Raw genomic sequence first — 24,462 nt, forward strand, 5'->3', positions numbered from 1 at the left:
CCTCACTATGAACACCATCATCTTGAAAGTCTGCTAAGACACTGACATCAGGTTTTGAGGGGGAGAGATACCAAACCCCATGTTCACCTGTGAGGGGAAGACAACATATGTAAATTAATACCCTGCAGTATTATGTTTGCTGATACACATACACACACACACACACACACACACACACACACACACACACACACACACACACACACACATACATGCACCATCCTGGTAAACCCTGCCACAGCTTTGCCACCTCTGGGCCCTTCATGCCAGACCTTACCATAGTTTTGACTGCCACATTCTATCTCTTTAGCAGCTATTGTAAGGGTCTCAACAAAGGGTGACAAATCCTAGTGTATGTGATGGGCCTAATAGCAGAATGGTAAGTGTGACCAAGACCAAGGTTATTGGAGGGAGCTATACAGTGTCACCAAGTGCATATGCAAGTACTGTAAGAGCTGACTTACTGCTATACAGACCAGACACAATGACAAGGTTTAACGATATGTGATAATAATTAACGAAGGAACAAGAGAATACTCTATCACTGCAGTACCTACAGAGCTCAGACTCACAGGGATTCATGTCAGACAACATTGCAGGACAGTTTGCAGTACATACAGGAAACATGTAAAGTACTAGGTGCATAGCTTCATAAGATGATACCAGGCTTTTGGCCCGGATGCCATCATAAGCATAGCCCAGACTTTTGCCTATGTCCCTTTAAAGCCAGCACCTGTTTTCCCTGTCCAGCTGGGACACATGAGGGATCCCAGGGGTGTCTTTTCCATTTCCCATGCAGTCATCTAGCTTCTTCCTCAAGAGGGATATACATGTAATCTGCTAGACATGGGGAGGGAGTGTATTTTACAGACAGTGTATTGTGTGGGACACTACACTATCCCACCAAGTACTATACATGTCACAGAACAGGTGAGGGCCTTGCATGCATATTGCATTAGTGGGGTTTGTCTTACGGATATGCAGAATGCAGAAACACCATCAAGGCTGGTTTGGAAATGGCCTTGTATGCCAGACACAGGTCGCCTATGATCAGTCTGTATGAGACTGAGTATAGGGACAGGGCTTTTAGCCTATCTGTATGGGACAGGTGTTGCAGTCCCTGCATTTGCCTGGTCAGGAACCTCTGTGATCTCTGCAACTGCTGCATTTACTTGGCAAGATACATGCCAAAGGAGCCATTGTACTCGGTAATGCGTCTGGTAAGGGTGGAGTACAGGGATGTTGTGGCCTCCTGGTCCCTGGATGACATACCCATATTTGTGAGGTGGGCCATGTAGATAGCCTTCTGTACAGTGGTGCCCACATGGTGAGAAACTGTCAGGTTGCTGTTAACCTTGGTGCACAAGTCGTCTCACACCTGATTGCATGCTCAGTACATTGTTATTACTGTCATAATTAGTGTGTGGATGACATCTACCACAACAGGGAAAATGATGCATCTCTTGTCATTCAAACTGAGGCAATGCTTCTTGCGCCAGTCATTAATTTGGGTAAGGGCCTCTTGGAGGATGCTCATATCAGTAGTGGACTATAAGACAGTGGCCAGCTTGCAATCATCTGTAAACCTGGTCAGCCACAAACCACTGGTTTTGTCTTAAACCTCAGAAACGTATTGCTCCCAGACCAATCCTTGGGCTACACTGCTGTGTAAGAGTCTACTACTAGAGGTGGCTTCCACTACTTTGACTGAGTGGGTACTATCATTGAGACAGTTACTTATCCATCTGGTAACATACAGGTTGATGCTTAGCTTTGTAGGCTTCTGTATCATGGCTGCCTGAGGATTATTGTGAGAGATTTGGGCTAGGTGAAGGTAGGCCATGTGCACCATCTTCCCCTCATCCTTGTGTTTGTTTAACGCTACAAAGAAGTCAACCAGGTTTAACAGACCTGATCTCCCTTTAACAATACCACACTGTGTGAGCTCAAGCATTTTGAGGTTGCCGCTGTCCATGTTTATAAGGTCCATGATATTGCCTTCCATGCCCTTGCAAATTAGGCTAGTTAGGCTGGTGTGCATATGACTGGCAGGGTCAGTGGATTGCTCTGCCTTTGTGTATAGGGATGACAGCGGCTGTCTTCTGCGCAAATGGGATGACACTGGTGCTCAGACTTTGGTTGATTACAGTGTGTAATGCAGCTGAGAGCTCATGCCTGAGCTCATGTAGGATGCAACCAGGGGTGGTATCATGCCTATGGAGACTTCTATGTGCTGCCTTTGAATGGGCATTACAGACCTGTTTCCTGATGTTGAGGGGAGGGGGGCAGGTGCTGTGCATGTCCATGTGTTCTGATAGCTGAACACAGAGGTGCTGTTTACACGTAACCTGTCTGCAGCAGGTTGGCTATATCTGTGCCGTATTTGTATGTGGTGTTATTGACCACCACTACAGAGCAGATTTGGGTGTTGCCTCTGGGATTGCATACATATGTGTGGAAGGCCTAGTGATTGGCCTTGGTGGATGTGTACAATTTGCACTCAAAGACAGCCTTAGGGTTATTCTCCTGCGACCTTATTTGCTTGTTCAGACCAAGGTGACATTGCTTTCAATTAGGCACCTGCTCCTTCTTGAATTGTCCAGCAGTTATTCCACCTATTATGGTATTTGTTTATTGCTGCTGTCCACCACAGAGGTATACCCTACCTTGAGGGAGACGATTTTGTCTTGTCAGGTATTGCTGAGTCCATACAGCTATGTTGGTGTTCACATAGTATTGTGGTGTAAGCTTGGAAACTACTGCTAGTTCCAACTAATGGGATGGTGGCTGTAAAGCTATTTCTTCTTGCTCTAAGGTGATTTATACTCAGTTTTGGAAAGTTTTTTTTTGTTTGACCCTGACAGGGGGGTGGGGCAGGGGAGATGGTGACCTCAACAGTGATGGCTATGTGGTTAGATCTTACCAAGGAGGATGACACTGTAGGAGTGCTACAGTGGCTACTCATGTTGGTTAGGACCAGGTACAGGATATTTCCATCTGTCATAGGAGCTTTGACCAGCTGATCCAATGCATTGCCATTGACAAAGCCGAGGAATCTCTGTGCATTCATGGTCAGGTATAATTGGTCATACACACCATGGCCGGGTAGTTAAAGTCACCCAGGAGCAGGGTAGACAGTTGAAGCTTGACAGATTCATGCAAGTCCAGATAGGTGTAGTGGGTGTCCAAAGTCATGGTTGGAGGTCTGCAGCTAGCTATGGTTTGAGTAGGTGTTTTGTCTGCAGTTAACTGCACTTGTGATGTCTCCCATGCGTCATACTGTTTGGCCAGCCTAGAGGTGTGTATGTGTATGATAATGTTTAAAATTCCACCTCCTGCGGCTTTGAGCCATCCATTTGGGGTCTAAACGTATGGTGGGATGAGTAACCTGGGAAGGTTAGTGTAGTCTCCACAGCTGCAAAGCAGGTGTTAGTGACTGCACAAATGTCATCATCCTCCAGGACAATGTACGCTTGCAATGACATGAGTTTCATGCTAAGACTCCTAGCTTCTGTTAGAGCAAGACATCTGTACAGAGGCACACATCAATTGTGGGCAAAGGCTGGAAAATAGTGACACTTTATAAATCTAGCTTAACACACTTAGTTGCTAGCAAAGACGGTTTCGCATTCACAGGAATACTCTGCAGGGTATGATATCTGATATTCAGATGTATGCTATTATGTTATGACTTCAGTCTTTACTGGGTTTCAGGTGATTTGCCAGACAATACACAACTGTATGAGGCATTGACTACACATATGAGACAAACATGTGGTCAGTCTGCAACACTCTGGACAGTTGAAATGTATGAGCTCAGTCTATAATATACAGTTCAGCACATACTTCTGCTGTAGTTGTTTACTATGCTCATACCCTATATAAGTCTCTTACATTTGTTAGACAAGAATATGTATCATAGTAGCATTCACAGGTGACATATAAATATTTACAACATCCCAGGTAGCTGACCTAGCAGTGTCACAATCAGTATTGGACAACAGACACTCCAGTAGTAGTCATACATGAGCTGACCTTTACTGGGGTGACTCAGGGGCCAGAGCTGTGATCTATGTCACTGCAGACAGGGATAGCAGGAATGGCCGTAGGCGCTGGACAGCAACATGTGAGTCCAGCAAGTCTTGTTGCGACCTAACGTTTAACTTCCTATTTCACAGTATTGTATCCCCCTTCTGCATTCCATTACATGCTTAATTGATTGACATACCTGTTATAGTGCTGAAGAGTTTCCTCAGAATACTGCAATGTTTAGGTTTGTGTAGTCGCAGTCTGTCTTTGTGTAGACAGGTTCAGACCTGATTTGTATAGGGAGCAGCTTGCCTTTTGTAGGCAATACTCATGAGCAGGTGATCTCCTGTGCACCATTTAGTGTCTCCCACTAGCTACTTGCATCCAGAGCAGCTGTGTTATCTTTCCATTAGCCAATTCCATAGTAATACAGTGCTATAATTAAGTCCTTCATGTGGCCTTGTCCCTTTTCCTTCCCTGTGAGGAGGACATTATGGAGGTGTGGGGGCTACATCTTCACAGAAGGTAGGTGGAAATGCCTCTCAGAACAAGAAATGTGGAGACAGCCCAACAAAATAGGGGACAAAGATCCAGAACTGGGTACAGATTTTGAGCAAGTATTGCTGTTATACACATAGGAAATTGCAAGATTAACAGGGTTTGTCTGGACATGCATTTTCTGTGTGACTTGACATCTGACAGTGATATGTCTCTGATGTACCTATCAACTGTCAGGATATCCACAGAATGCCCAGAGGTTTGCCTCTTATGTTTTGTTTGTTCCTCAGACAATTTCCGTTTTTGAAAAATCAGTAGGATAATGTGAGGACTGAAGTCAGTAAACGTTGACATCCATTTGTGTTTCAGACATCATGTCCTTTGTGGATGTTAAGTTACAAAAAACCCTGTAACACCAGCAACTGCTTCAGTTTGTAACACCATTATGTGAGATATGTCCCTCTTTTTGGTCCCCTGTCCCCCAAGTATGTCAGGCTTTGTCCAGATGTCTTGCAGTAAGAGGTTCTGAAGTATGGTATATCATAATTTAGTGAATTCACTCCTGATATCATCCCAGTGACTTAGCAGACTCCTGGAATTTGTATGCACCAGTGGCCATAAATATGGTTCCACACCATGGACATTATGTGGAAGTCTGTACAGTTGAGAGTTATGTATGCCTGGCCATTGTTAGCAGACTGTCAAGACTGTGTAGCAGTGTAATGTGTAAATGTTTGTTGAGCTGAGTATGGGGAGTGGCAGATGTGAGCGTTATTCCTGCATGGAGTTTATTGAATCCTAGCCAGTGACTATTACATTTGTAATATTTTGTAAACAAATTGAAATATCTCAGCAACCACTCAGGTAACTCACATTCTGTCAGCAGCATTTTATTCATCTAACTAGGAGCTTTCATATGAGGCTAAGGAGTTCTGTCTGTGTTACTTGCTTGTTGAGATATTTAGAAAAATGTGAACATTATATCTATATAAGTTACTATCATAAAAACAACAGTTAATATCTATTTACCTGCATTATACAGAGGTCAAATATTAATGCAGTTGATTTTGCTATTGTGTAAGCTTTAAGATGAAATCTAAAACCTTGTACAGATGATGGTTTTGGAATTACTGATGCAATGTGAACAAGCAGTATTTGACACCTAGATGCATCAGTAGAATTTAACTGCCGAAGCACATAGAAGCACCACACAGATGTAATGCGTTAACCATGTAATGGCTGTGTTCTGTTAGCATCAGACAAAGACAAACCCCAAGGACACATCTGATATCTTTTGTATTAATAAGACAAGTCTGGAACATGTATATAGAAAGAGTGGAGTTATATAACTGAATGCTATCATGTGTAAATTCTTATCTGTCCCTAAGGTCAGACACGTCCCAGGTGTACAGTAATGTCAGTAATATCTTATGACTGATGTTTGCAACATACAGCTATGGATTTCATCCAGTACTGTGTACCAAATGTTTCAGCTGACCACTGTATATAAACCAGTGAGCAGGTGATTGGTAGAATCATTTGTACAAGTATGACAATAAGCAAGACTTAAATATCTACTCTGACTGCATCACTAAGAATGCTAGCAGAAGTACAGTGACGGTCAATAATTACATAAGTAGTCATTCACAATTGATTACAAACAATAGATGAAAACATTTATTCTGCAATACTTTTATATTAAAGGAAGGTTCTGAGTAAGCAAGCATTAGCTATCCACTCTGTGCATCCAACATATATTCAACCCGAAGTCCTAAAGTAATGTGCAAGGGCAGAGTACAGTCATCATCATTTGCACAGTGTGGAGTGTGTGTGTGTGTGTGTGGGGGGGGGGGGCAGGAGGTCATATCTCACACCATAGAAGTGAGTGTGTTCAAGTAAAGCAAAAGTGTATTCCTTAAGTATCCGATGTGTAGGGCCAGAAGCAAGATGTGTATAGAAATCAACTGTCCACTTAACCATACAACATTATTCTGTCATTGTCGCCCATCCCTGGTGTGGTGACTCTCCAAAGTCATGAACTCATGTGTACAATACTGCATTTATGTTCTAAAGAAGTAGGTAGCTATGGCAATCCCCCACACCTCTTCTGAAAATTTCTGTATACTGACCCCTGTGTCATTTCCTCTTCTTGTCACTCCCATTTTCACCACTGTCCTAACAAACCCTTTTTCACACATTTGATCTAGTCAAAAAGTAGGATCACAAAGAAACACACACAGCTGGAAATGGCCCATTCCCATCAAAAAGCCTTCACTTTTTGTTCTCATCTTTTGCACAGAGATTGCCATCTCACACCATCACTGAGTGATAGTGAATGCTACTTTTCTTCCTATGGCCAAAAGCAGAAGAATTTAATTTCAGCCAAACCAGTAACATTTACTTTGCATAAATGTGCTTAAATACACTGTGCTGTAAGTATACAGAGTAAAGGCAGTACTTTAAAATAGTTACTGAGGCAGAGCTAGACACGCAATAGTTCAAAATATGTTTCTAGGTGATTGCACTGTGTTGACTAATGTCACCAAATGGGCATGGATATTTGCCAGTGATAAATGAGTTGAGGACCCAGCCTACTTCAACCTACACTAGGGAACATTCTAACAGTGAGAAGTGGTGTATGTGCCCCTATTGGCCAGTATGTGCCTGCCATACAGACAAGCAGCCTTGGGTCAAAAAGCTACTGGCCAGCTGGTGTCTAGTTGTCCAATTTTGATAAGCAAAAAATGGATGCAAAACCAATCAACCTGACAAACATGAACTAAGAATTGCTATGCTCCATGCAGGTTCACTGACAAGATGAAGCTTGGAAGTTTATGACATGATGGTAAGGAGGAAGTTGGACATCCTATGTATCCAGGAGACATGGTGGAAAAGTGCAACTAAGCAACTTGACTTGGGATCCAGATTCTACTACTCAGGAGGAGGACAGGCTAGAAATGGTATGGAAGTTTAGTGAGACAGAAGCTTCAGAATGCAGTCAGGAATGTCATCAAAATTAGTGATAGACTCATGACGGTCAGACTCCAGCCTAATGATAGGGCAGTCTTCATAATCTCAGCCTATACCCCACAGCAGGGTTGTTATAGTGAAGAAAAGAGTGCATTCAGACAGCAGTTGTAGGACCTACTAGATAAAGAAAGACAGCATGAATTAATGTTGATAACAAGGGACCTGAATGCACGTTGGTAGAGGCAGAATAGGAAATGAGGACTGCTTAGGTCCACTTGGGTGACGCAACAGGAATAAAAAAGGAGAGGCCATTCTAGACTTCTGTCTGACAAATGACTTGATGGTAGCAAGCACATTGTACAGAAAGACAGACAGTCACAAGATTACATACAAGAGTCACCAAAATGCAACTCAGGTAGACTTTCTCCTAAGTAAGGAAAGGACACTGTGGTAGAATCAGTGATTGCAAAGTCATTTCCAGTGAAACAGCCTACAGCATAAACCACTGGCTGCCACAGTCAGCTGCAAGGAGTGATCAGAGAATGCTCTAAGGTCAACGGAGACCAGGATCAAGACTTGGAAGTTAACTGGAGAAAAAGCACAACTTTCAATGAATTCCTCAGGGCTCTAATACCTCAAGAAGAAGAGGAAATTGGTGGGATTAAAGAAGAGTGGCAGAGCCTCAAAACAACATTTTTGAGGACTACAAAACAGATATGTGGCCAAACCAGGTATGGAAGTAAGGTACATTAGGAAAGATGATGGGGGAATGGAGAAGTCTATGAAGTCATGAAAAAAGAAGGATTGCAGGAAAAAGTGGGAGACAGAATAGATGGACCAGGCTAAGGAGGAGTACTGGTTGGCTAACAAATAGGCTAAGAAAGGAGTTGCAATAGCAAAGAAAAAGTCAGTAGAGGAACACTACCATTTTCTGGAAGAATTCAGCAGATGGTACAAAGAAACTATATCAGGTTGCAAGACAAAGACAAAAAGATAAAGAAGACAGTCAGAAACCTTCAGTAAGAGTTGTCAGCAGCAACCAAATACAAAAGACAGTAAAGGGAGATGGAAGTAGTACTATCAGCAGCTGCTGGAATACAGAAACCCCCAAAGAAGCTGTACTCATAACAGTATGGAGGGAAAGACACATCTCAGCTGACTGGAGAATAAGCATACTAGTGCCAGTATTCAAGAACAAAGGGTACATTCACAACTATGGGCAGTATAGTGGCATCAAACTCCTGTCACACTGCATGAAAGTTCTGGAGAGTGTGATTGATAAAAAAATAATCAGAGGAGTAGTAGAAAGTAAGAGGAGACTCAGATCAGGATGCAGCACAACTGATCTAATGTTTGCAGTGCGACAGATAGTTGAGAAGAAGCTAGAGATGAGGAAGGAGTCCAACTCACCATTCCTAGACTTGGAGAAAGCATATGACAAGGTCCCAAAAAAAGCTGATTTGGGCAATCCTGCAGTGAATTAAGGACCCAGAAACATTATCAGAATTACTGCAAGCTGTGTACAAGGACCCAATGACTAAAGTGCAAACAGTGTTCAGTCTCACAGAAGGGCTGCCAGTGGGAGTAGTTTGCATCAGGGTTCAGCTATAGGCCCACTGTTATTCATACTGGTGATGGATTACATTTGCAAATAGATCAGAGGGACAGATCAACAAGTTGCTGTATGCAGACTATGTAGCATTACAGCAGAATGTGAGTAAGGATTTCAGCAAAGGATACAATGGGTAGGGGAATGAAATGCAAAACTAAAGGCACATGGGATGAAACTTAGTACAGATAAGACAGTCGTAATTGCAAACAATGTGGGAAATCAGAAAAGGCTGAGAAATGAGATAGAAGGAAAAATACTTGAACAGGTTAATATCTTCAAGTATCAAGGAGGGGTGGTTGAAGAGAAGGAAGCCTGAATGAGGAGATCAAAGCTACAATCAGAGGGCCTGCAGTCAATTGGAAGAGAGTGCCTGGTGTAGTATATGACAGAAGAATGCCAGAGAAGCTGAAAATAAAGTGTACAAAGCAGTGGTGGGACTAGTACTACTGTATGGTACAGAAACCTGGGCAGTAAAGGCAGAGCAGTTCCGGAATCTAGAGGTGATGGACACAAAGTGCTTGAGATGGGTGGTAGGATGCACAGTGTGGGACAGATGAAGAAATTAGGACAGAAGAGCAGAAGCCAAAGTAGTCCTAGTTACAGAAAAGGTGAAGTAAAACAGATTATGGTGGTTTGGGCACATGTGCAAAAAATAGAAGACAGTCTGGTAAAGAAGATTCAGGACAGAAAGGAAGAAGCAATAAGAAATGAGGGTGTCCAGCAAAGAGGTGAATGGATTGTGTGACAGAAAATCTGTGACAGTTAGGCATGATTGTCAAAGAAGGTAGGAGAGTGGTATTAAATAGAGACTGATGGTGACAGTTGACATGGTACCCTGATCCTATGTGGAAAATGGGAAAAGGGGAGGTGATGATGATGATGATGACTCTAACGGTTGGTAGGCAAGATAGTTTCCATGTCTTTAGACTGATGTTTCTGCATAGCATCATGGGTTTAATTACACCTGTATGTCAGACTATTATTTTATGACATTTTATATTCCTATCATACATTTGACTGCAAACATCAGGATTTATCTCCACATACATTTATTAACGTGCCACTTGAATAGTGTAGCAAGAAAGCATTTGCAAAAACATTCCACCCCCATCATGGAGACTTAATAAACCCCCCTTATCCTGTTTTTGTCTTAATCTTGGTTGTACTCAGCTACCCCTTTTGCTCTCTATAGCAAGTGCTTTATTGTACAGAGCATGACAGAGTAACAATGAGAAAAAAACAAGAGTAACAAATCATAAACATGGTCTTAAATGTACCCTAAGCAATACTGTTGCTATTTCTCTCTCCATCTCTCTGTGTCACTCTGTTCACTCCTTCTGCTTCAGTAAGTTGCTACTAGCCCTTCAATTGTATGATTTAAATTGTATGAAGTAGGAGTTCCTTTGCGGTGTAATGAGATAATGTTTTGATGCATTAACTGGTCTTTGCTTACTTTCAAGGGTTCTAATCCAGGCATTAGCCAATTGTTATTGATTGGCTTTAGGACACTATTTTATGAGCAGCTGTTGTCTACATATTGTTTGAGACACCATTGTCATGCTTCTGTTACAATCTACTTTCTCCCTGCCTCCCACTCCCCCTGTGTATGTCTCTTCGCCCTTCTGTGTAATCAGTCTGTCACCTCAAAGTTTGCACAATGTCTGGCACCTGTAATTTAGTGTGAATGGAATCACACAGCTTATGGCAAAATCTTTTGAGTTTTTGCCTTCAGCTGAATTACTCTGATCCCCTTTCTGCTACTGTGTTCAGCCTTGCTGTAATATCTACAGTCAAGTTAATTTTGTTTGAACAGGCTGAAGAGTTGAATGTGCACTTCATATGATGTTTCAGTTGCGAATTTTGTTAGGAAGCAAACTGATCAGATATTCCTGCCTTCATGACCAATGTGTAAATCATGATGTAGAGCACATTAACATAACATCTCTGTTCTGCACTGGATCATTTGTTATACCACTGGCAGTAATGTAACATTCTATAATGTTAAAATTGTCATTACTGTGATGAAGCCTGATGCCTACATTTCTCCTTGCCTCATGGTTTTGAGACTGTCCATTCAAACATTTCCTGCATGGTGTGCTGACATATTTCACATGTCTGTAAAATACTTTTGGCATAGTGTCAATATTCTGAATCCAAACATATATGAAAGTCATAATTAACATTTTAATTATATTACAATTATGTGTGTGAAGTGTTGTCTACATATCTTAGTAATGCACCATTGTCCTGCTTATGTGTCATTCGTGGTTATACTTTCTGATCCCTGTTTTTTCCATGTTGGAAATACTTGATTGTACATAGCATGACAGATTACTTATGAAGAAATACATAACATTAACACACCCAAAGGGTGTTAAAAATTTTCCAACAATATATAACATTCTTTGTGTGCCTCTATCACTGGGTGTCTGTATCATAACATTGACAGCTTAGGTTGGCGAATCCAAAATCATTGACACCTAAGCGTCGAAAGCTAAAAACAGTGAATGGCCAAATCATCAAATTCTTTCCGAGGGAAAGAATTCACTTGGCCATCCGCAGACAAAATAAACAAACACACCCAAACATAGTGAGGGGCTTTGCCCCCCACACCCCCCGATGTGGGAAGCTGCAACCCCACACCCCCTAACTAAATATACCAAATCTGAGACTGCTGTATATTGGAGTAAGGGCAAATCCCCAAGAACAGCCATGCAAATTGTTTCCCAAGGAAAGAATTTGATGATGTGGCCATTCGCTATTTTAAACGTTCAACGCTTAGGTGTCGATGAATACGCATTCTACAAAATAAACTGTGAACAAATCAATAGGGAACTGTCACTGGCTCCATGTTTCTATATTTTCCCACTTCTCTATCATCACTTTTTACTGTTTCATATTTATTTGACTAATGTATGTCATGTACATATTATGGCTTTTACAGTTGTCATGAGGGTAATATTGTTTTGGAATACTGTCACTGCTTGAACCCAGATTGATTTGAAAGTATTTTTGAATATTTTGCATGACTCCTGAGGATGCAACTGTTGGCTACACATTTTCTTAACACACCATCATCCTGATGCTGCATTAATGTTCTTGCTCCCTGTGGTGTCTTGAATGGATCTTGCCTGAATAATTATGAAGAAAAACTGGAGTAATACAACATAAATATGTCTTAATGTGCCTGTATGTGCATTCCTTTCACCAACTGTACACCTCTTCTCATAACTTTTTGTCATCTAATAAACCACCTTGATTTAAAACTGGTTTCATAAGCCAGGTTTCCACCAATAAAAACATTCTTGGTTCCTCGTGTGTTTCATAATGCACCTATATCATACATATAAGGGTCAAAGAACTATAAATCTTATAATAAATGTGTAACTCACAACACCTGAAGCATGAAAATAGTGCATATGTGTTCTGTGTTCCATCTCACTTAGACAAAGTTGTATATGTATACGGATTATTTTTGCAAAGGTGGGCACATAACACCATAGACAACTGGTAATTTCCATTCTAAGTTCAACACCTCAAGATATGATTGTGCATGCTCTAATATGTTGCCATCAGCAGCACAAATAAAATTGCCAGTTCTGCACTTCAGGGAGAGAGAGTTAATAGAAAAATTCCAACAAAGAATTATGTGAGTAGGTGGCATAACCTTTGTATGTGTTACTGCAATTTTGAAACTCCCATATCTGCATTTCACAGTGATTTTGACTTAAATAATTCAGTTAATATATGTCTACACTGCAACAGTTACACCTGCAACTTTGTTACAATGGTGTGTAACCTTTTCAGACATAATCCATCAGGGTTATTCACAATGCACTGTCATATTAAGGAAGCGTCTGTTTTTTTTTTTTTTTCAATGCACATTGTCCATGAGACAAGACAAGTGGTAGTAACACAATAAATGGTAAGTATTTGCTTGAAATCATGGAGGAATGAACTGTCCTGAGCGCTTGATTGACAATCTACTGTTTTACACTTGCGATTACCATTGGCAACCCATACTGTTAAACGGTACATGCCCCTCACAGTAAAGCAATGTAAATGAATGCCAGTAATAAATATCAGTAGAAAAGTATGTAAGTACACTGGACAAACACAGTGATCTTACTTTGGCCTGTACAGAAGCATGCATTTGTCTTAAAAACTGTGCTACACAGCAGATTATGTTCAAAACAGTGATATTTTAATACTTACAAATGTGCATTTTCACATAGATAAAGTCAGACGTCTCCTGTGGTGCTTGCAACTCCTCATACTGTGTTGTCTACATTGTGTAAGTAGACAGGTAGGTGATTCTTATCTGACAGTGTTGAATTTGTGTGTGTGTGTGTGTGTGTGTGTGTGTGTGTGTGTGTGTGTGTGTGTGTGTGTCTGTGTGCGTGTGTGTGCATGTGTTTTGTGTGTGTGTGTGTGTGTGTGTGTGTGTGTGTGTGTGTGTGTGTGTGTGTGTGTGTGTTTTTGTTTGTTGTCCCAGGTAAGTAAATCCTCAGCAACAGATGTGTTGTGTCCACTTCTACTCAGAAGAAGAATTTATCTTTGGACCCAGCTCACTAAACTCTTTATCCCATTTTTACCACAGGCATCTTCTCTTCCACACACCAATGAGGACATTCTGTCAGAAAAGTGCACTGTCTGCCCTTCAGAGTCAGCCTTATCTTGTGCCACTTGTGGCTAATACTATGTCTTTTAGATTGTTTAACTATATAGGTTGGTGGATTTAATCTGACAGTGGCAATCTTGTGTGTGTGTGTGGATGTAGTAACAGGTAAGTAAAACCTTACCAACAGATGTGCCTTTCCAACAGATGTGTTGTGTCCACTTTTACATTGTGTAACTAGACAGGTAGGTGGCTCTTATCTGACAGTGTTGAACTTGTGTGTGTGTGTGTGTGCGTGTGTGTGTGTGCGTGTGTGTGTGTGTGTGTGTGTGTGTGTGTGTGTGTGTGTGTGTGTGTGTGTGTGTGTGTGTGTGTGTTTGTACTGACAGGTAAGTAAATCTTCAACAACAGATGTGTTGTGTCCACTTCCATTCAGAAGGAGAATTTGACTTTGGATACAGCTCCATCTGAACTTTTTCTCATTTTTACCACAGTCATCTTCTCTATAATACAAGTATGATATCACCTTGTCAAAAGTGCCTTCTCTACCTTTCAGAGTCAGACTTATCCTGTGGCACTTGTGCCTAATACTGTGTTCTCTAGATTCTGTACCATAGATTGGTAGGTGGCTCTAATCTGTCGGGATTGAACGTGAGTGTGTGTGTGTGTGTGTGTGTGTGTGTGTGTGTGTGTGTGTGTGTGTGTGTCTTTTTGGATGTAGTGACAGCTAAGTAAAGCCTCAACAACAAATGCGTTGTGTTCACTTCCACTCCAGAGAAGAATTTACCTTTGGACACAGATCTCTCTGCACTTTACTCCACTTTTGCCACAGGTATTATCTGTACAAACACTGCCAAAACTGTAATGTTTACCCTTCTGAATCAAACTTCCTCAGCAATGTTTGTGGCTAATACTGGGTTCTCTTGATTGTTTAACTAGATAGGTAGCAAGTTCAAATCTCAAAGTGGAGAACTTGCAATAGTGGCTTGAGTGTCAAGTATGTTTAGCTTCTTGAATAGAGATGCTGTATGTAATTCCACTCAGGGGAAGAATTTAATCTGGGAGAGGACTCCCTCATATTTTTAGCCAACTTTTACCACAAATGTCTTCTCTGTAACACACTGATGAGGTCATTGTTTCATAAAATAACTCTCTCACTATAAAAATCAGTCATTTGCTTTGGTACATGTGGTTAATACTGTGTTCTATAGGTAGGAAGTTCAAATCTCACTGTAGTGAACTTGTGTGTGTGTGTGTGTGTGTGTGTGTGTGTGTGTGTGTGTGTGTGTGTGTGTGTGTGTGTGTGTGTGTGTGTGTGTGTGACTTCAATTTCAGTATGTATAGATTCCTGAACAAAGATGCTGTGTGTACTTCTACTCAAGGGGACAAATTTAGCCATGCAGAGGACTTTCCCATCCCCAATCCAACTTTTATCACAAACATGTTCTCTGCAACATGCTGATGATATCATCATTTCATAAGTGTACTCTCTCACTATAAAAGTCAGACTTATCCTATGGTGCTTGCAGCTAATATTGTGTTCCATATATTGTGAAAGTAGATAGCTAGGAGGTCCAAATCTCATCATGTTGAACTTATATTTGTGGCTTTAATGTCAACTACATATAGATTCCTGAAGAGATGTTCTTTATCTGCTTATACTCAGGGAAGACGTTAACTTGGGAAAAGACTCCCCATCCCTTTACCCAACTTTTACCACAAATGTCTTCTTTGCAACACACTGTTGAGGTTATCCTTTCATAAGTACACTCTCTCAGTATAATAATCAGGCTTTTCCTGTGGCATCTGTGGTTAACACTGTGTTTTCAAGGTTCTGTAACTAGATAGGTTGAGTGTTCAAATCCAGCATTGTTTAAATAGTGTGACTGTGTGTACTGCCATGTACAACTGGATCTGTGACAGCAACCATTATGTAATGTTCCACTTAAGATACATAGTTTAAATAACAGAGGTGTACTCTGTAAATCTCTATTACCCCCAGGCAATTCCCAGTTTTGGAAACACAATGACTATATCACACTTTCAAAAATGAACTATATCACAGTTGCAGTAGGACTTTTCCTGTGGCACTGACTGTCGATACTGTGCCGGCTGTTGATACAGTATTATATATTACTGTTTGGGATATATATGAATATAAAACACATTCTAGCTTAATACATGCTGCAAGGTAAAATAACCCCTGTCTGTGATTACCAAATTACAACAAATGTAAGACATATCCCCTTCTGATGTGCATGACACAGCAGTAAGGCTTATTTCTTCTTGTTTATGATGTACATGATGAAGTGAAGAATACAGCACTACTGTCAGTTATCAAAGATACATTCCCTGTGTATACATGCCATGTTTAGTAACTGCAGTCTGTGAGAATAGCCACTAATGTAGCCACTCTCCTTGCTAAACGGTATCTCATATCCACATTTATCAACATTAATATCACATTTATTCCCTTTTGTTACAATGTCACCTTGTGTCCATCTCACATCCATTGTTAGCATGTCCAGTCTTAGTTCTGTACATGGGTCATGAATTGGAAACAGGATTAATTATTATTACATCAGTATAGAAATATTTATGTTTTACATGTTTTACATGTTTCTTTGTGACATTAATAACATTTGACTGCATTAACTCAGTGCATGTTCTCCTTTTATCCTTTCCCCATACTTATGTCTGCACTATTAGCATTGTATTATTTGCAAATTCTCCCCATTTAATGCCCCCCTACATCTTAGTTCCTGTACTGACCTTGCTCTTATTTCATATAAGTTGCCTGTGTGTGGTTGCATAATAGGCTTGCCTATAGGCAGGCTGTTTTGTTTACAATGGATGATCAGGATTCTCTGCAGAGTTTAATGGATGCCAACACTGCTGCAGGATACAAAACGGTGTTTGTAAACACGATGAGTGGCATGCATATTAAATGAGCTCACCGTGCTAAAGTGTTGCATTGTATCAGCTTCACATGAGGTCTACACAAATGTTAATGAGTCCCATGGGTTATAGAAAAAGTCCACAGTATTTGTTTTAAAAATATTTAGTCTGCTTCATTTATTTCTTTATGTTTGTGATAATGAAATATTAAAAATACGAGAGACACAATTAGAAATATGAGGATCTTTGTAAAATAATATTGTGGTATTACTTTTTATGAATAAGAAAATTCTCCTGAAGTACCAATACTGCAACATAACTAATTGAAATGTGTAGTTAAAATACAACTATAATATTTTTAAAAGTAATCACACAAGTGATAATGCATTTTGTTATCTCTGGTTTTAATGTCCTGTAACTCCTGTTGGTTATGTAACACAAAACTGACGAGTCAGACTTTAAAATCTAAAAACCTGTCTAAAAAATCTGTGTGAGATAAATGTTTTGGTTAATAGAAATTATGAATTTGCAATAGTATCCTGTTCACTGGTGAAGTTAAGTCTTATGAGAAACATAGGGACTACCAAGACAGCTAGATGTTAGGTTAGAATTCATGGATGTTGTGCATACTTAGTGTTGTACACAGTCTGTGGTTTAGCTAAATGAGCGAAGCAAAGAAACAGAAAAGAAGGAAAATACATTGTTGTTTGTCTAAATATCTATGGAAGGAAGCAATGCTGGTGACAGATTTAAACAGTTCAGCAAAGTGTAAATAAATAAATAGATACATACATAAAAAATAAAGTAGTTTTGTGCCTCATGAATGGAGAACAACAACAGTCATCCCTCTGCACAAAGGTGGGCCATCTACAGACCCTGGAAACTAGAGACCCATAAGTCTCACTAGTTGTATATGTAAAGCCATGGAAAGAATTATCATGGAAATGATCAATAGTGATATACTAAACCTCCAGACACTGGACCCAACCCAGTTTGGTTTTGTCAAGGGAAGATCATGCCTACTCAACCTAGTGGACTTCTTTGAGAAAGTCAACAAAGCAAGGGATGAGGACAAAATGGATCACTCTGCCTACCTTAACCTAGTCAAGGCATTTGACACAATACCCCACTTGGGCATTGTAGACAAACTCAGGAAGTTAGGTCCAAGCCTCGTACTCACCCATGGCTAGCAAACTGGCTCACAGATAGGACCCAGGAAGTTAGAACTGGGGAGTCCACCTCTACAAAGAGGCCATTCACAAGTGGAGTCCTTCAGGGATCGGTCCTTGGACTGGTCTTTTTTGGCATTTACTTCTCTGAAGTCAAGGCAAATCTCAGTGATCTCTGGCTGACTAAATTTGCAGGTGATTGCAAATTAAGAGTTGTCATCGAATCCACACTGATGCAAATGTTTTCCAGAAGGGGCTGACAAACAAACAATTGGTGTTAGAGCCATGGACTAAAACTAAATGGCAAGAAATGCATAATAGTGTCCTTTGGGAAGTCATCTGCCCTGGTAACTATCATATTGACAACACACCTCTTAGAGTTGACCCAGTAGTCAGGGACTTAGGAACACACACAGATAGTAATCTAGCCTTTGACCATTATGTGTCTACAGTAGTGAGGAAATCATTCTGTGTTGCGCAACTTATAAACAAAGGTATGGGATCTAAGTCCAAGGAAGTCATTGTTCCACTGTATTTAGCATTCATCAGACCTATCATTCAGTACAATGCCCCTTTTGGTATGTACCTAACCAAGCATATCTAACAATTGGAATGCCCACAGAGGTTCCTCACTAAAGGACTCCAGGGCTTAAGTAAAATCTCCTATGCAGACTGCCTCAATGCTCTATCCCTGTATTCTGCTTGCTATTGGCTTTTGTGAGGAGATCTATGCCTGACATAAAGGGCATTGTCAATGGACCTCCTGCATATAAACAAAATAAACAGCACCAGAATTACTCATACTAAAGACTTTTGGCTGTCATATAAATACAACCATCTGGAGAGACAGGTGTCTATTGCAGATATTACCCCGACTCTGGAACAACCTCCCCATCCATGTGAAGCAGAGTTCCTCCCTAATCCAATTCAAGTGCAACATGGATAATTGAATGTGGAACAGGAAATTCATCACTGGTTTGGCATCTATGTCTCTAATGAACACAGGGAACCTGTAAATGGTTCTTCTCCCAGGCCCTAGCTTGTAAATGTTTCATCTGCCAAGCCCCTGCTTATACTTATAAAGAGTATCAGAACTTGTCAGAGATTTGGGATGCATGGCTAGGCTTAAAAAGGCCCTTGACATCATTAGCCTAATAAAGACCTATGAACCTATGAACTATAGCAACGTCCTACAGAAGCACATCGATGATGCTAACACGTTACCACCATTGCAAGCATTCCATATATTATGTTATTATTTTATATTCCAAAACTTGATCATACACATTAGTAATGTGTACCATATCATTGTAAACATAGTAGCACAAAATTATCTTTGCATACAGATAACTGTGCTACCCACTTATTAATATACCATAAATTGCACTACTTTTATATTATTCCTAAAATAATTACATGACATACATGTAATTTGTGCACCATCCACTTGTACAAAACAAGCAAGCAATAAATGTATTTAGACAGATAGTTATATAGAAAGATGTAGATATAGATTTACCCCATCTTCCAATCGATAAATCAGTCATCTTCCTTTTGCATTCACAATGCAGTGAAACTTATAACTATAGCTAAAAAGTTCATCAACTTTGTAACCGATCATGTCACCTTTAGTATTAAAGTTAAGTTAGGAAGGCTATCAGCAAACTAATCCACATTAATATATGTGAATAACAGAAACATTACCAATAATTACTACTACTGCATCTACTCATCCTTTACCCCCCTTTCCCCATTTTTGCACATGGGATCAAGGTGTTACATCAGTAGTGATCATCATCTAGAGCGAATGGTCACATCTCTGGGTGGGTGGTCCTGGCACAGTTGCTATTCTACACATACACACACACACACACACACACACACACACACACACACACACACACACACACACACGCACGCCCACACACACACATGCACACACATACCCATACACACGCACATGACATATTTACACATATGGCCAGTTTAGTACTCACTCCACTTACTGCGTGTGTTTGGAATGTAGGAGGAAACTGGTACCCCAGAAAAAACCCACACAAACACAGACAGGGCATGTTGACCTCAATTTTCTACAGTTAGTAGAAATAGAAAAAGAAAGAAAAATAATATTGTACTTTGTTTTCTGTTTCCATGTTGTTCATGAGCACATTTTCCCCGTTTGACACAATAAACAAACCATAATTGCTTTGTGACCCAAATCTGTTGTCAGGCCACAGGTATCATATAAGCATGAACATAGTTATAACTGATGCATTGAAACTGAACAAACCATTTAAACATCTGATGGAAGCTAGAAGTATTCACAGACTGCTCACCCATGGGAGTTTGTACAGCTCTCTACTGAGTTAGACCACAGCAGAATCTCTAGGTACATGGTTGACACTGCTCACTCTGGAAAAGTTTCATATACTGCCCACAGGAAATGGAAGCAATCCACTTATGACAATAAAATACCCAACAACAAACACCTTCACTGCAAAAAAGAAGAGTTGGCAGGTGCCTTGCAACCTGCATCAAAGAGAATGATTTCCCGTTGTCATCTCCCTATATACCAAAATCCTCCTCCCTTATCTAAAACTCTATTACCACACATCCTATCCTGATCATTCTCTCCTTAGCCTATCTAGCCATCCAACCTAACACACACTATCTGAACTTAACCATTCAAGAGTTCATGACAAAACTGTATACGTGACAAATTGTTATTATGCATAATGAGACATAACCTTACAGAGCTTCCATATGTAGAAGAAAACCTTTCCCATTAATATGGAAAATATTTATATTAAGCTATAGTAGGACACAGCCCCACCATTCATTTCTGATAGGTTTGTTTTGCTTCCCTGATTCTTTTAAAATCCTTTACAAATCAATTTCTTTGAAAATAATTATTGCTAATGCTGCTTGTAAGGAGAGCTCTTAAATTAACAACAGAACCTTCACACGAGGCAAACGGAATGGCTGCAAAAAGCTGGGATAACATAAATCGCATAACGATATTAAATATCTAACATATTTCAGTCATGTCATTTAGTGTGTTCTCAGTAATAATATTTTTAAATACATTAAGCAGTTCTGCTGCACCAGCATTTGAATGCAATTCTTGATTTTCTATGGGCACTGATGAAGGTTAGGACAACACCGATGGTAGTAGTAATACTTTGTGATAGCCATCAGTGTGTGAGCAGTTCGACTTCTTAACACTGTAGTAACCTCTCTAAATTAGATGTATTTTATGGTAAATTTTACTTAAAATTGCTCCTGTATTAAGAAATGTTTCTTACCCTGCTTTGAAGAAACATTTAGTTTATTTATTTGTTTCTCTCTCTAAAGTAGGTGTATTTTATGATAAATTTGACTTAAAATTGTTCCTGTATTAAGAAATGCTTCTTACCCTGCTTCGAAGAAACATTTCATTTATTTATGTGTTTGTTTTACCTCCTCTGTTTTTATGAAAGTGAAATAGAAAAAAAAAATAACTGTTCTGGTATGATTATATAGATTAATGTCTTGCTTTTAGACTGGTGAAACAGCACACAGTACCTGTCAATTCTGAAGCACACATTATCACCACAAAACATGAGCTATAATAATTACTGAAAAAGTGCTAATGACAAAAATGAATACGAAACTACTCATAAAGAAGAAAATGTGTACAGACCAAAGCTTAAATTTGATCTTGACTTATCCATGGTACAACAAAAAAAAATTATGGCATCTCAAATAACTGCAGTAAGTGTACGTTTATCTGTAATTATGAAGCGTATTCAAAAGTCATACTCCAGTGATATTGTTAAGGGGATTGAAGAGCCAAAGAACAGAACCTAACATCTGAGTACAATTTGTTAAAGGTAAAAATAAAAACAGAACCTAAACATCTGAGGACAAGTTTTTAAAGGTGGAAGTACAAATTGATAGCTACCACAAAAATGTGGTAAAATGGCTGATCTTTGAAGCAAGGAGTTAGAGGAATAATGTTTTATTAAGATGTTTTCCAGAAGTTTTTTCTTAAAACAACATTAATGAGATAGAAAGAGAAACAATGCACCTTATGCCTTGTATGCCTAAAAGTACTGATTCCTCTTAAAAAGAAGCAACAGGAAAATTTACATTACAAGGCCAACATTTCAGGAGGCAGTCACTATTGTTATCACTGAAAATGAAAACCACGAAGGAAGCTAACTGCAGATGTAATAAATATTCCAATGAACAAGCGGTAGCTTTAAAAACGATGATGTTACATCATCGTTTTTAAAGCTACCGCTTGTTCATTGGAATATTTATTACATCTGCAGTTAGCTTCCTTCGTGGTTTTCATTTTCAGTAGTTTGTTTGGCTGTTTTTGTTTTAAACTATTGTTATCACTGCAATGTCTCAGAAACACTTTGTGAGGAATTGGTACAAGCTAAAATTCTTGGTTGTTACTTCCTTAGAGTACAAGCAGATGTCCTGAAAATATCTGTTCTTCTGTTATTTTCAAATGACTTAGTCAGCAAAACCTAGTCTTCTATTCGGATCAAAGGAAGTATTACTATCTTCAAAAGGAAGTGCTTCCAAAAAAAAAATGTTAAAAATGTTTAGACTATGCTTTTGTGATATTGTGTTTCTTTTGGAATGGTAGGAACTTTGACTTTCTGTTAAGCCTAGCACATGTATGCTGAAATTTTTTTTCTGAAGTTTAATATGTCTTTGTTTAATTAGCTGCCTAAGTAATACTGCTAACTTAACCATAAAACTAGCAAGCTTACATTCAAGTTTCATTATGCAGATGTTAACTATCTCTTCAGTTTTCTGAATATTATTTAGTTAGCCGGAACTGAAATTACTTTACAAAACTTTAATGGTATATCTGTTTCTCTGTTTGTATATCTATATCTACTTACATATCTCACTTTCTGTATTTATATAACTATACATACATATATATATATATATATATATATATATATATCACCTTCTAAATCCCAAAGCCCATAATACTGATGTTTAGAATGTCAGCACAATACCGATGACTGACAATCATGAACAATCAATGTTTCCCAGGGCAAAAAAAGACTTACAGGCATGTTGAAATATGCAATTTTCCCCATGTATCCCCCTGCATAGGTGCTGCATAGGTGGTGGTTATACAGCCCAGTATGTGTAAGTTAGGTGTTGGACAAGTATTTACTTGTCCTGGGAAACATCAGCCATCCATGATTGTCAGTTTTCGGTATTGTCATCTCGGCATTCTGAACATCAGTGTTATGGGATTTGGGATTTGAAAGGTAATCCATATATATATATATATATATATATATATATATATATATATATATATATATAAATATATAAATATACATAGGCATACATATATATATATATATATATATATATATGTATTTATTTATTTGACATTTGTTAACTGGGTTAATCCATCTGAGCAGAAGCCTTTTTTCAGTGGAGACCTGAAGATAAAAAGCTCCAGAATTGCCAAAGAAAGTGCAATTTCAATACAACAGTATCAATATACAAAAATATAAGTAGTTCAAAATATCTGTAGTTCATTAAATAGTGATCCAAGATGAATCAACTAAATTTCAGCAATGCAAACTTTAACACATTAGGGTCAACCACACTAATGTTGACATGCTTCTGAGCATCCCCCAAAGATTAACCTCAGAACATGCACATGTATTTATTTATTTATTTTACATTTGTTGACCGCAAATGTCTGACTGAGCCAGAGCCCTTTTTCAGCAGAGTCCCGGGGAGAAAAGCTCCAAATACAATAAAAATAAGCTAAAGTTATTACAAAAAGGTAGAAGACTAAACACTATCTACTTTAATATTAACACAGCTATAGTTAAATTTAGTTATACATTTAAAGAAAAAAACTTTGATATGTTAATTCTAGACTGTACACTCTATATTAGAACATTACAAAGTAAAAAGAAAAGAGGCAACAGAAAAGAGAAGCACGTGTTTAAAGAACTGAAACAGTAATGATGTCTTAAGAGGTTGATTTCAGAGAAGAAAGAAAAGGAAGTGTGAGGATATTAGGAAGAAGGAAGTGGAAAGGAATAGGATAAACGAAAGTGTAGAGAGGAATAGATGGCAGGAAGTAAAGGGAGGTCTAGGAAAAAGGAAGTAGAGGTAAGGTGGAAGAGAAGACAATAGAGACTGGTGAAAAGTGGTACAAATAATTTTTTGAAGGGTACCAAGTTCCCATGCACCTTCAAGCCATTTACTAATTACAGGTCACCTCTGAGGAGTCTGTATGAGACTAAGTAGAGGGACAGGGCTTTTAGCCTATCTGTGTAGGGTAGATGTTTGTGGCCCTGGCTTCTCCTGGTGAGGAAGCTCAGTGGTGTCTCCAGCTGCTGCATGTACTTAGTGAGGTACACGCTGAAAGGAGCATTGTACTCAATAATGGATCTTATAAGGGAAGAATACAGGGACATTTTGAACTCCTTGTCCCTGAATGAGATACCTTACTAATGAGGTGGGCCATGTAGGAAGCTTTCCATACAACGGAGGCAATATGGTTGTCAAAAGGCAGTTTGCTATCAACCTGGGTTCCTAAGTCCCTCACGAATTATTGCATGCTTAGGACCTTGTTATTAATGTGATAATTTGTGGGGAAGTCACTCTCCTCAAAGGGGATG

The sequence above is a fragment of the Protopterus annectens genome, chromosome 14.part0 (genome assembly GCF_019279795.1).
Source record: "Protopterus annectens isolate FY-2018-M chromosome 14.part0, PAN1.0, whole genome shotgun sequence".
In the NCBI taxonomy this organism is placed as follows: Eukaryota; Metazoa; Chordata; order Ceratodontiformes; family Protopteridae; genus Protopterus; species Protopterus annectens.